Source organism: Equus caballus, chromosome 23 (genome assembly GCF_041296265.1).
Source record: "Equus caballus isolate H_3958 breed thoroughbred chromosome 23, TB-T2T, whole genome shotgun sequence".
NCBI lineage: Eukaryota > Metazoa > Chordata > Mammalia > Perissodactyla > Equidae > Equus > Equus caballus.
Window position 1 is genome coordinate 62,023,187 of NC_091706.1, and position 12,500 is coordinate 62,035,686.

At 38.9% G+C, this 12,500-nt stretch overlaps 1 long non-coding RNA gene across 2 annotated transcripts in view; it reads right to left on the reverse strand.

Annotated features, from left to right (window-relative positions):
* LOC111770203 (uncharacterized) overlaps window positions 1-9,855 on the reverse strand; it is a 54,006-nt gene extending 44,151 nt beyond the window's left edge. For both annotated transcript variants that reach the window (XR_011431590.1, XR_011431589.1), the window contains exons 1-2: window positions 9,714-9,855; window positions 6,854-7,069 (exon numbers count right to left, since the gene is read on the reverse strand). This is a non-coding gene — a long non-coding RNA (uncharacterized lncRNA). The remainder of the gene's footprint in view (window positions 1-6,853; window positions 7,070-9,713) is intronic.
* Between the last annotated feature and the right edge of the window lie 2,645 nt (window positions 9,856-12,500).

Here is a 12,500-nt window from a genome sequence, read left to right on the forward strand (position 1 = left end):
TCAGCAGCATTTTAGAGAGCGCTGCTCCTCCCCTCCCCGACGCGTGTCCTGTGTGACTCGCAGGACTCATCAGTGCCCTCCGAGGAACTGTGATGCGGAGATGCTGCAGACAGGTCCTAAAGAAGGCGGAGACGCCAGTGGAAGGGCACAGGCAGACACTGCGCACATTTAGCATGTCCCACAGGCTCCACTGCTAGATCTCAGGATTTTCACAGACTCTATAAACAAATGGAATGGATTTCTCTGAAACTCCCAATCACCCCTCTTAAGAGCAGGATTTCAAGACCAAACTGTTTATTAGCTCCTGCGTAATCGATTTTGCCCAAAATTGTGCAAACAAGATCCAGAGAGGAACCCAGAGTGAAGGGGAGAAAGAAAACAAAACAAATACAATATGAGTAGCCTTGCCCACCATGATAATGAGTGTGCCAGTAACTGAGGGATGTGAGTGACTTAACTCCTTGAAACTCAGATGCTCAAAGGGGCACACATGTCATGTTCTCTTTAGAAATGAAGTGCTGGGAGTTTCAGAGACAAGAACGAAAACCACCAACAAAAGAAGTCAGAAAAGTCTTAGCAAAAGAGGTGGTACTTCATCGAGGCATTACAGTCATTCATGCATTGGAAGGCTCCAACACGTAGAGGAGAGGGGCTACCAGAAGAAGACACTGAAGATATAGAGAAAAATAAATAAGGACAAAACTCAGAGAATCAGAATAATAGAGAAGCAATGAGGATTTTGGTTAGCTTGGGTCCAAGTGCCCACAGAAGTAGTTCTTTTCATGCAGCAGCCTCCAAACTGGTGCTGTTCCTTCCATGATCTATCACTCCTAGTCCATCCTAACCACAACTACAAGAAAAGTTTTCCCAAATGCTGCTTTTACTGTGCGTCCTCTCGAAACACTGTCCTCACTTTCCATGGCTCATGCAATGAAGTGCAAATACTCCGACACAATATCCAGGATCCTCTACAATCCCATTTTCCCTTATTCATTTTACAGGAAATGGAGCCTGAAGATCCACTACATGGCTACATTATGGTAAGCAATGTGGAAGGAACAAAAGATGGATGAAATGTGGACTTTGCTAGGAAGACGGCTCTTCTATTACCTGAGTCACATAAGCCTGAAGCTAAAGGAAAATATAAGGCAGCTTTTGAGTAAATGCCAATTATTGGGACTGCCAATAATTACTATAGAAATTAAGCAAATGGAAACTTGATGCATGTTCAAGTAGAAAATTGAACTTTCCTGAAGAAATAATTCAGTTTAACTTCATCGTTTATAGTTAATAACAATCATGATGGTTTTCTGGAAGCCCAGTGATGAACTCAAATGTTCCCCTTCACTTATGAGCAAACGATTAATGTTTCTTAGAATTTGACTTGGTTTCTACCTAAAGGAGAAACTAAAATATGGGCTTCTAATTCCTAGCTGTAATAAATTCTCAGGACCTCAGAGAATCCTACTAATCATTGACTGTTGTTTAATTTCTGGAAGTCACATTGGAGGACATAATGATTTTTGTCCACCTAGCAAGTTTTAGTAGCATATTAAATCAAAAACTTACCTTCAACAACATGATTCCTTAAAAAATCATTGCTTATATTAAAGATAAGAGTAGGCTTAACTACAGAAAAAAAATTTTTAAATACAAAATTTTCTCCTCATTGATCTAAGTATGAACATGCATAATAGTTTGGAGATTATCGTGGGTATTTCTTTAATCCTATATGGAAAGTCTTCCTTAAACAATATAAAACTTGGATCACTGACTTTGCACTTATGGTTTGAATCCATGTTTTTAACCTACCCACATGCCAATTTTCTACATTAATAACCAAAGAAATATTCAGAGAGGTGAATAAAAATCTTTCAGTGCTAAAAACTGGGAAGGTGCTGTAAATCCACAGCCTAGCCTTCGGGAAGAGAAAATATGCGCAGAGGGAATCAAGAAGAATTCTCCCCAAACTTAGAATCTCAAAGACACAGGAGCAAAGGGCACATCCCAAGCCTTTGGGTAGTGAAGAGGCTGCTGGCATCAAAGCAGCTCGTTACTCCCAGCTGACTCTTAGAGGAGTCAATATGCTAAATAAAAAAGGATGTGGGTAGTGACAGCAAGCTCATAATAGGTCGGTGCCAATTGGAGAAGAGGGAGCGGACTGCAGCTAACTGTGGGCTTTCTAAAATCACAGAAATACAAATTTCTTACGCAGAGTGATGTTTTCCACGTGATGTGATTGCTCCTTCTCTCCTTAATGCAGACCCCCGCATCTTCACGCTCACAACCTAAGGCTTTTCCCCCATCACTCTCCAAACTCGCATGCACAGAGGCAATATTTGTTTTACGAATATCAAGCCATGACATATAAAACTCAGTGGATCTTGATTTTTCTCAACCACGTAGAATTTAAGAATTTAAGCTAAGGCAGATACAACCAAAATCCCACTAATGGTTTCTTCTTTTCTGAATTATTCACAAAGAGGACATAGTTATAACCCAGTCTGACATGCCAAAGCTTATTTGAATAGCAAGACAATGTTAGCTCTTGTTGATTGAATCTTTACATGGACAAAAATGTATGTATGTCCCAGTGTGGAACTGTTTAAAACTCTGAATTAAAACACCAGATTAACTGATAATATCATTCATACCAACCCTAGGTATAGACTCACCGTTACTCATAATGTTTTTGCATGTGCTCTAAATATGTTTAAGCTGACTGAGGATTAGGGGAAATTTTTACAATTTCCTCTGTTTCTTTATCTGTAGAATCCAAATTTTCTAAAATAAGTACTTAATTTAGGTTATTTTAAAAATAGATAGTGTGGTATTGGCATAAATATAGACAGAAAAATGGAGCACCATACAGAGTTCAAAAATAGGCAAAAAGTTATATAAATAACTGCTTTTCAACAAAGGCAACAAAACAATTGAATGGGAAAAGAAAAGTCTTTACAACAAATGGTGAAGAACTGAATGTCCATGTGCAAAAGGCGAATCTTAACCTTAACCTCATAGCACGTATAATAATTACTCCAAGAAGGATCATAGACCTGAAGGCAAGAGCTCAAACGATGAGGCTTTTAGAAGAAATCACTGAAGAACATCTTCACGACCTTAGAAAGGAAAAGATTCCTTAGACAGGACACAGAAATGGTAATATTTTCATCAAAGTTAAAAACTTCTGCTCATCAAAAAACATTGTTTGTAAATGAAAGAGGCACGGATTCAGAGAAAATGCTAGTGAAACATAAATCTGACAAAGGATTTCTATCCTGAAGGTACAAATAACTCGTACAAATAAGTAAGACCAACAACCCCGTTTTAAAAATGGGCAAAACACTAATCTAAGAGTTCATGTGTAAAGATATCTGAAGGCCTAACTAGCAAATGAAAAAGTACCCAACATCACTAGTTCCAAAGGAAACGCAAATTAAAGCCAAGACAAGATGCCACCACACATGCACTAGAATGGCCAAAAGTCAATGAATGGTCTGACCGCACTAAATATTGGTAAGGATGCACAGCCAGCAGATGGCTCAGACGTTTCTGGTGGGAATGTAAAATGGCACAACCTCTTTGAGAAATTTCTTATCATATTAAACATACTCCTACAGATTGTCTCAGCAATTCTACTCCCAGGGTTATAAATGAGAGAAATAGAAAATGTGCTCATGAAAAAATTTATACAAGAATGTTTATAGCAGTTTTATTCATAATACCCCAAACTGGAAATAACTCAAATGTCTATCAGCAGAAGAGTGAACAAACAAATAGAGGTATATTCTTAGCATAGGATACTATTCAACTCTAAAAAGGAACAAACCGTTAATACATGCAACAACGTGGATGAATCTCATAGACGTTAGGCTGCGTGACAGAAGCCAGTACAAGTAAGTGCAAACTGTATGATGACGTTCATCCAAAGTTCTAGAACAGGCAGAATTCATCTTTTGTGGGGGTGGGGGTGGTTGACTGACTGCAAAGGAACATCAGGAACTCTTCTAGGACAATGGACATATTTTATTTCTTTATGTGGTGTGTGTTACATTTGTGCATTTCAATGTATATAAATTTTACCTACAAAAAACCATAAAAAATAATCCCACGGAGGTTAGGCTAGGGACAAAACAAAAATGACAAAAAACTAGACAATAGTTTAAGCTGGGTGGTAGGTATACGATTCTGTTTGCTTTGTATATGTTTAAATTTTACTAATATAAAGTGTAAGGGGAAAAAAGTCTTGGTAGTTTTCTTACACAGAGAATTGCATTTACAAAATGAATTCTCTAACCTAATTATGTGCAATGCCTGGTGATATTCACCCATTGTAAAAGACAACTATGTTTCAAAAAATTTTAAATAATTCTCCATTTCCAAAACTTCACATGCCATGTTTTAACTGCAGAAAAACATTCAAAAAAAGCTAAAACATACAGAAACACTGCACATTAGACTATTCTGACACTATCGGTGTCACTTACCACAGTGTAACGTATACATTTCAGAGACTGCTGAAAAACTAATTTTGTAGCATAGAGTATTATATTAAAGAAAAGAAAATCACAGGAAAAGATGTTTTAATTTTTACAGATCAAAATGGGAAATAGAATTAGGAAGAGAACTATGTTTCTGAAAAGGGGGTATGATGTTAATCAAACTCTTTTTTCAAATTACATTGGAAATATTTTTGCCATTCATGTCTTTTTCAGGAGTTTCCAAAATAATAAACCATTAGATGCTAAAGGTATAAACGTGTAAGTTTAATTGAAAGGAATATTTTTGTCTTTCCCACATTTTTAGAGATTTTCTCTTCCCCATCAGAATCGACCAGAGAGTTTTAAAGTTCTCTTAACCGAATTCTTTTTTATTTTTGACTCTCTTTCTTATCAATGTTTCTCCCATACACGCTATCACATTCATTTCTAGACTCTCAGTTGCTATTTTATTATAATTTGTGCTTTCTTTTTATAATGTTTTATTTTTTAGCAAGCTTTATAACCTACCATAATTGCTTCTTTGACAGTAACTCCAAATTATACAATTCATCCCCTTATTCTACGTAGTATATTCATTCACTTAACAATTTGGCGGATCCGCATTTAACCTTCTGTTTCAAACAAGTCAAATGCAACTGCATAGTCATACAAAAAAATCATTTTCCCTTATTCTGTGTCAAATAATTGTTTAAAAGCAGATCATATTTCCACATGAGCCTCTTGACTACACTCTCTCAGAGTCAGTCGGTAGAAATGGTACACTCACCATATCCAGATGTTATATAATCAATCACCTTCCTGTCATTCTGAACTGATTGCTTAGGTCCATAAACCCAATTCACAGATTACGTTGACACAATCCACCGTGGGGCAGAAGTGACTTCCAATCAAGTCCATCTTTTAGACCCAGAGTAACACCCACACTATCTTACAGAATGGAAATAGGCAAAAAATGATAAAAAGGGTTATTTTTTCCTTGAAGGCTGAAGCATTTTTAGAGATATCGCTATCCTACTTCCAAAGGAAAAACAAAATCATGACGCCGATTTGTGATAGATAAATCTTGGGCTGATTTTAGTGTTTAGTTAACAGAGTGTAACTCCCAAACATACCCCTTTTCATACTAAAACAGTGGTTGTTCATAGCTTTCTGTCTTTAACTCCTTTGTTCTAAAGAGTATACGTAGATAGCCGCTGACAATCTCGGAAAAGATTTGGAAGCTCCTAAAGACTATTTAATCTGATGCCTTTCCATTATAACTTCCACCATTTCTCTGCATCATATTGTGAGAACAAATCTACTTTGTCACCAATGGGCATATTTGGAGGAATTATCACTTAGGCATGGCTCATGAATTTAAATATTGACTCTGGACCTAAATCACATAGCACACATGCATGAAATTTAAACAGTGTTTGGAAACAACGTTTGGAAATTTAAACAATGTTTGTTTGGAAATGTCAACATGTTGATCTAACCACACACAGCAAATTTATTGTTTTGCAAAAGCTCCTGAAGGCCCCTCCCACAGAGTGTGCACCAGCTCTTCACAGCGCTCACTAGCCAAATCCAGTCACCATGAACACAGGCTAGACGTTTACTCCGGGTAATTCTGATGTTCATCTTGCTATCTAAATTCTGCTCACATGAGGCTTTAATTATTAGGATACGTTTTAGCCCACAGGATACTCGTTTTAGAGGCAACATTGAAGCATTTATGTTTAAGCTAGTTTTTAGCTTAAAAACTAGAGTGACAAAGAGCCTTAGTCCACTACTTAATTCTATCCTTTGGTTCTTATTCCAGAGATTTTAAAGCTATAGGCACCATAATATAAGAAAGTATCCATATATTGACTGATAATACAAGTAAGGAAAATTGATCCTTCTCTTTCAGCTTTATCATTTTTCTTCAATTTATGCCTAAGTACAAAAGTCAGGTTTCAGTTCAATATGGTGACATAAGAGGATCCTGAACTCACCTCCCCCCACAAATACAGGGAGTCTGCAGCTACATATAGACAAATTCCTCTGATATAAACCTAAAAACAGTCCGAGCCATTCAAGGAGAGAAGGCCCCTAGGAAGCGGGTAGGAGAGGCTGGGACGCAATCTTGCCAGAAACCCACCCCAACCTGTGACCCAAGTCAGGAGGGAACTCAAAACCACAGCTTCTCCCTCAGGAGTGAAGGGTTGGAATCCCACATCAGGTGCCCCATCTTTTAAGACTTGGACCTGAGAGATAGCCCCTCAAACATCTAGCTTTGAAAATAAGTGGGGCCTGCTCCCAGGAGAACCCCGGACTAAAACGATCTGAGACAAGCTCTTACAGGGCTCACGTGAGCACAGACTCACCAGGCCCAGGGTCCAGCAGGGAAGTCGCTGACGGAGGGATGCTGGACTATGCACCAGATAGGCTCCTTCGCTTGTCTTGGAGCTTAGGGCGGGCATCTGCTGTGACACACTTCTGGGAACCTGCTGGGTGCTCTCCAGGATGAAACTAGTGGGCTCCATCTTCAGCTCTCCCTTTGCCTCCTTCCAGCCAGTGGACGGCAGCTTTTATTATAAACCCTAAGCACAAAAGTCATATAGTAATATAGTAACATAAAGCCTTCATTATGAAAATTAACTATCATTTCTCTCCCCTTACCTCTCCTCTTCCACTCCTAACTCTACACACCAGAGGTGATGACTTTTAATCTATGTTTAGTTATAAAGGTGGGTTTTCTTCCTGTTGCATGATAAGGTATATTTGCAGCTATTTCTCCAAGTATCAAATTTAGATACCTACTCTCCATTTTTGCTACTTACATGAAGATTTAGCTGATTTATGTAATCTGTTACTTCCCCTATTTCTTCCTAGTATAATTAATAATTATTTTTAATTCCTTTAACTGAACTACCCTGAAACTTCAAAGAGTGGGCAGTTGCTGGGGAACCCCCTCTAGGGTGAACATATATGGTCAATAGATTAATGGTCCCCCAAGATGTCCACATCCTAGTCCCTAGAGCCTGTGAATACGTTAGGCTACTTGCAAAGAGGAATTGAGGTTGCAGATGGCGTTAAGGTTGCTAATTAGCTAGCATTAAGATAAGGAGATTATCTTGAATTGTTCTAGTGGGCCCAGTGTAATCACAAAGTTCCCCAAAAGTGGAAGAGGGAATTGGAAGAGAAAACCAGAGGATGACAGCATGAGAAGGACTGTGCCCAACATTGCTGGCTTTAAAGACGGAGGATGGGGCCCAGGAACTAAGGACAGCAGGCAGCCTCTAGCATAAGGAAATTAATTCTCCCCTACAGCCTCCAGAAAGGAAACAGTTCTGCTGACATCCTGATTTTGGCCCACTGAGACCTGTGTTGCATTTCTAACCCAGAACTGTAAAATTATAAATCTGTGTTATTTGAAATCACCAAGTTAATTTGATGTAGTAGAAATAGAAAAAGAATATCGATTTTGATACTTAAAGCTGAGCGCTTCTGTAACGAACACTAAAAATGTGGAAGTGGCTTTAAAATTGGGAGTGGGCAGAGGCTAGAAGAATTTTGAGGAGCATGATAGAAAAAGCCTAGAGTGACTGGAACAGACCATTGGTAGAAATACGGATAATAACGATTTTGTCAGAAAGACTTAGCAGGAAGTTAGGAGCGTGATAGAGAAAACAGATATCCCTTTAGAGAAGACCTACATCGTAAACAGACTGCTGGTAGAAATAGTACAGACATTACAGGTGCTGCTGTGAGAGCTCAGAAGGAAATGAGCAACATATCACTGGAAAATTTTCAGCTCTTTTATTATTCCTTTTCATGAGCAGAATTTCGTTCTATGGGTAGAATACAAAGATTCCTGAATTTTTGCAGGCTATTAATTAAAAGGCAGTAGGGGAGGAGGAGAGGTTGTTTGTTTAACTCTACTTCCTCCAGGATCCCTTTTTCTGTTTATTTATCTTGTTCTTTCATTACTTTGTAGGCGTTCCTCAAAAGTCTGGGAAAGGGAATCCTTCTTATATGGTGGCAGACAGCTTAGCAGAATCGTGTCCTGCAGTTATGCAGAAAGCCAAACTTGTACATGAGAAAGTTGGCTATTTAGTTGAAGAGATTCCCCAGCAAAGGGTGGCAGGTGTGACTAGGTTTCCTTTTGTTGTTCATCATAAAATGTGAGAGGAAAGAGAGACATTCGGGAAGAACTGTTAAACAAAAAGGAACTAGGACTTGATATTGGGGAAACTCTTAGCTTATTGAGATTGCAAAAGATGCTGAAATGAAGGGATCACTGTCAGGAAAGCGTGCTCTAGAAGAAAAACAGGCTGTCGCTGAGCACCGTTTCACTGATAACTGAAAAATCAATAGGTCAGAGAATTCCAGCACTCAAAAGATTAAGCATGCGACTCAGATCCCCTCAGGCGGCTAAGCAGAGGCAGGAATGGACATGGGAAGATCCAGGGGAGATCTGTGGAGGAGCACCTCTTGCCTAGTGAGGTGAATCCCAAGAAGCACACGAGATAGCTACGAGGTTTTGGAGAATGGTAGCCAGCGGAGCACTGGCAGCTTGGAATGAAGGGGAGAGAGAGGAGGCAATGAAAGAAGCTGTCTTATTACTATTCTTATTATTAGTAACACAATGCAAATTATCTGGAAACATTTATTCATCGACCTGTGACTTCAGATCAAGCTTCAGTATTTTTGGCAGGACTGCTTCATAGGTGCTATTGCATATTTCCATCATAAGGTGCCTAATTATCTCTTTTTTATGTGTGATGTCATTAGCAATTGATGATTACTGCCCAGACCTATTAATTTATTAGGAGTTGCAAAGCAGTACAATATTCTGATTGTATCATTTCTTTATCATTTACTAGTTTTAGTGCTTACTGCTGCTAAAACGTAATTTTCAAAAATATAAAATTATGACTCATGCAAATTTAACAGAAACACATGTCTAGGATTTTACTCAACTCAACTAGTGAAGAAAACAGTTAAAGGTATAAAGAGTGCTTCAAAATGCATTTTGAGATACCAGAAGTTTATTATCAGTTTAATAAAAGAATGTTAGAGTCAGTTTACTAGATTATGTACCAAAGTGGTTGGTATCTTACTTTGGGGGTTATCTTTTCCACTGAACAGGAACTACTTACTTATCTCCTAGACAAAAATCTACAGGAAAACGTAACTTCACTAAGCCTGGAAGCTTTAATCAATAGTCTTCACGTAACCTACCTTCATTTACCTATCTAAAGGCAAACTTCCCCTCATCAACTCTTTGGTCCCTGAAAGGTACAGTTCATACTGGAGAGGCAGGGTCAATCCTGGGTTCTTCCCCTCCATCCGCCTGTGTCCAAAACAATGAGCTTTTAAAAACACATATCATTATGACCTCATGGATTTTAACATATTCAATGTGTTCCATCAATGGGTGTTCCAACCCATTCTAATTATTACCCATATTTGTTGAACCCTCTACTTCCTTAAATAAATGGATGCATACTAAACATATTTTTGAATGAGATTAAGGAAGAAAAAGCTAGCAAAAGATTGCCGTACAAAGAACCAGTGCAAATTCTGCTGGCAGGAGGGATCTTGTAACTCTTTCGTGTGCTTGTGAAAACTCTAATTCTGTGGAGAAATGGGTACCACGTAGGATACAACAAACAGAGATAATCTGATGAGAAGGAGCATCAGAAAATCTCAGGTCTTTTCTCAAATTTTGCAATAATATTAAAAGCAATCAAAGTGTTGTCCTAGAAAATTGCATCCTTAACACTTGAAATGAACAGAATCAAAACCTCCACCTGGGACTGTGAATGTAAATTTTTTGATTAGTCACCTTGGCACTTGTGTGCAGATGATTAAAACTAGTGTGATACAATAAACAGGAACTTCCTTTCACAGATTCCATGATCCCTGGTAGGTTTCTGACTCGAGTCCCTTTGGAAGAGACTTCACTAATCTAGCACTGAATTAGGTTTTGAAGACAATCTTTTACACAGCAATAGCTCATTTTGCAAAATAATTTAATTACAGAAATGTGACACGCATGAGCATTTTTGTACTGATTAATGAATAATTTCATAAAAAGAGATTTCCAATGAGCTGAAAAATTTATGTATCAATTAAAACTCAAGAACATAAGTTCATTGGATATTTTTCCTTAATCACTAAATTAATCACTAGTTATTTTAAAATAAATATTTTTAATGACATGGAGAGTTAAAAATTTTAAAGCCATGAATAACAGTCAACAGCTGCGATCCTTACGTGACCTTCTTCTCTAAATTCATTGCGATAGCTGTAAATATGTCTCCCACGGTCGTGTGGGCTCCAAGTTGCCCTTCTCATTCCTCTCTCTTTAAGAGGTTTGGGATGGGCTGACAGGCAGCACCCCGCCCCTTTATACCGTTAACTTCATGAGTTTATCCTGGAGGAGTCACTGCGTTGATTTCTTTCACCTGTTTTTTCCCTGATAGTGAAATTTGTACTTTTCTGCGGTAAATAAGTTTTGACTTTCCTTCCTGATGCTCGAATTCTTGGGGGGAAATATTGTGCATGGACACCATGTGGGATGGTAAGCTGTGAAGATGCAAATGGTCTAAATATAAGCTGTCCTGTGGGATTGTCACAGTGAGTCTCAGGTGACTGGGGACAGCTGAAGTATGTGTACCTGAAATGCTGTTATTATTTGTGGGACATGGTTTTAATATACCTCTTTGAGATATCTTTAATTCATGTATCAAAAATATATGTGTAACTATATGTGTATATTTAAAAATGAAATCATTTACACTGAAAATTAGCACCAGTTTCTCAGAACCTTTCAGAGCAGCCTATTCATTCTCCCTGTATAATTTCTTCACTTGGACTCCAGAATCTCACAATCTTTTGGAACGCCTTTTACCTCTTGTGCAATTCTTTCTCACTCTCCTCTTCAGATTTCTCCTCATTTACTGAAACTCTAAATATCAGGCTGCTCCGGGACTCAATCTTTGGATCTGGTTCTCTTGTCTGTCTAGACTCCATCCCTGAGTGATCTCATCCTACATCAAGGCATAAAACCATCTCTATACAGGTAACTTCCAGTTTTATATCTCTAGCTCAGCTTTCTCCCCTGAACTTCAGGAGTATATCCAAATGACAACTCCATTATTCAAGTTTCTCAGGCCAAAAGTATAGGCATCACCTCAGTGTTTTTACGCCTCACCCCATATTGCATTCATCCATAAATCCAGTAGGTTTTGATTTCAAAACATGTCCATAATTGAAACACTTCTCACCACCTCCATTGCTGTCACCTCGGACCAAGCCACCATCATATCTCCCTAGAATGTGGCATGGCCTCCTACTGGTGCATCAGGCAATTCCAGGCAGAAAAAAGATGGCAAATATGAATAAGCTGAGAAGGATTTAATAACGGAACTGTTTACAAAGGTGTGAGCAGAGAACAGGAAATCGACCAGAAGGAAGTCATTACCTCCATTAGGCCCAAGGAGTTGTCACAGGAAACCAGAGAATTGGCTGAACGGAGAGGACCACCGGCAGGAACTGTGGCCCTGGTGGATGGACACAGACAACCATGGGGGACCTGAAACAGGAGGAGAAGAGGGTAATAAACACATAATTTTACTCTCCTGTCAACCTTCCCTGGGAGTCTCTCTCATTAGTTGAACCCAATGCAAGCCAGGGTCAAAGAAGCCAATTAGTAGTTAGCATATTTCCTGCAGGTCACCCTTGTGGGGCCCCGAGCAGGAGGAAAAGGAGGGAGAGCGACCTCCACTGCTGCTCACCCTGGCTCCTGCTCTTGTTCTTTTTTTAAACCTGTTCTTAACCACACAGCCAGAGTAGTTTTGTTAAAATGTAAGACAGACCGTGTCAGATGACTATCCAAAGGCTGCCAGTGATTTTCTGTCTCTATCATCAGAAAAGTCTGAGTCCTTAAAATGGCCTAGGAGGCCAGACATCCAAAGCCCCCGCCAGCACTTGGATGGCCTCATCTCCTGTTGTTCTTGACTC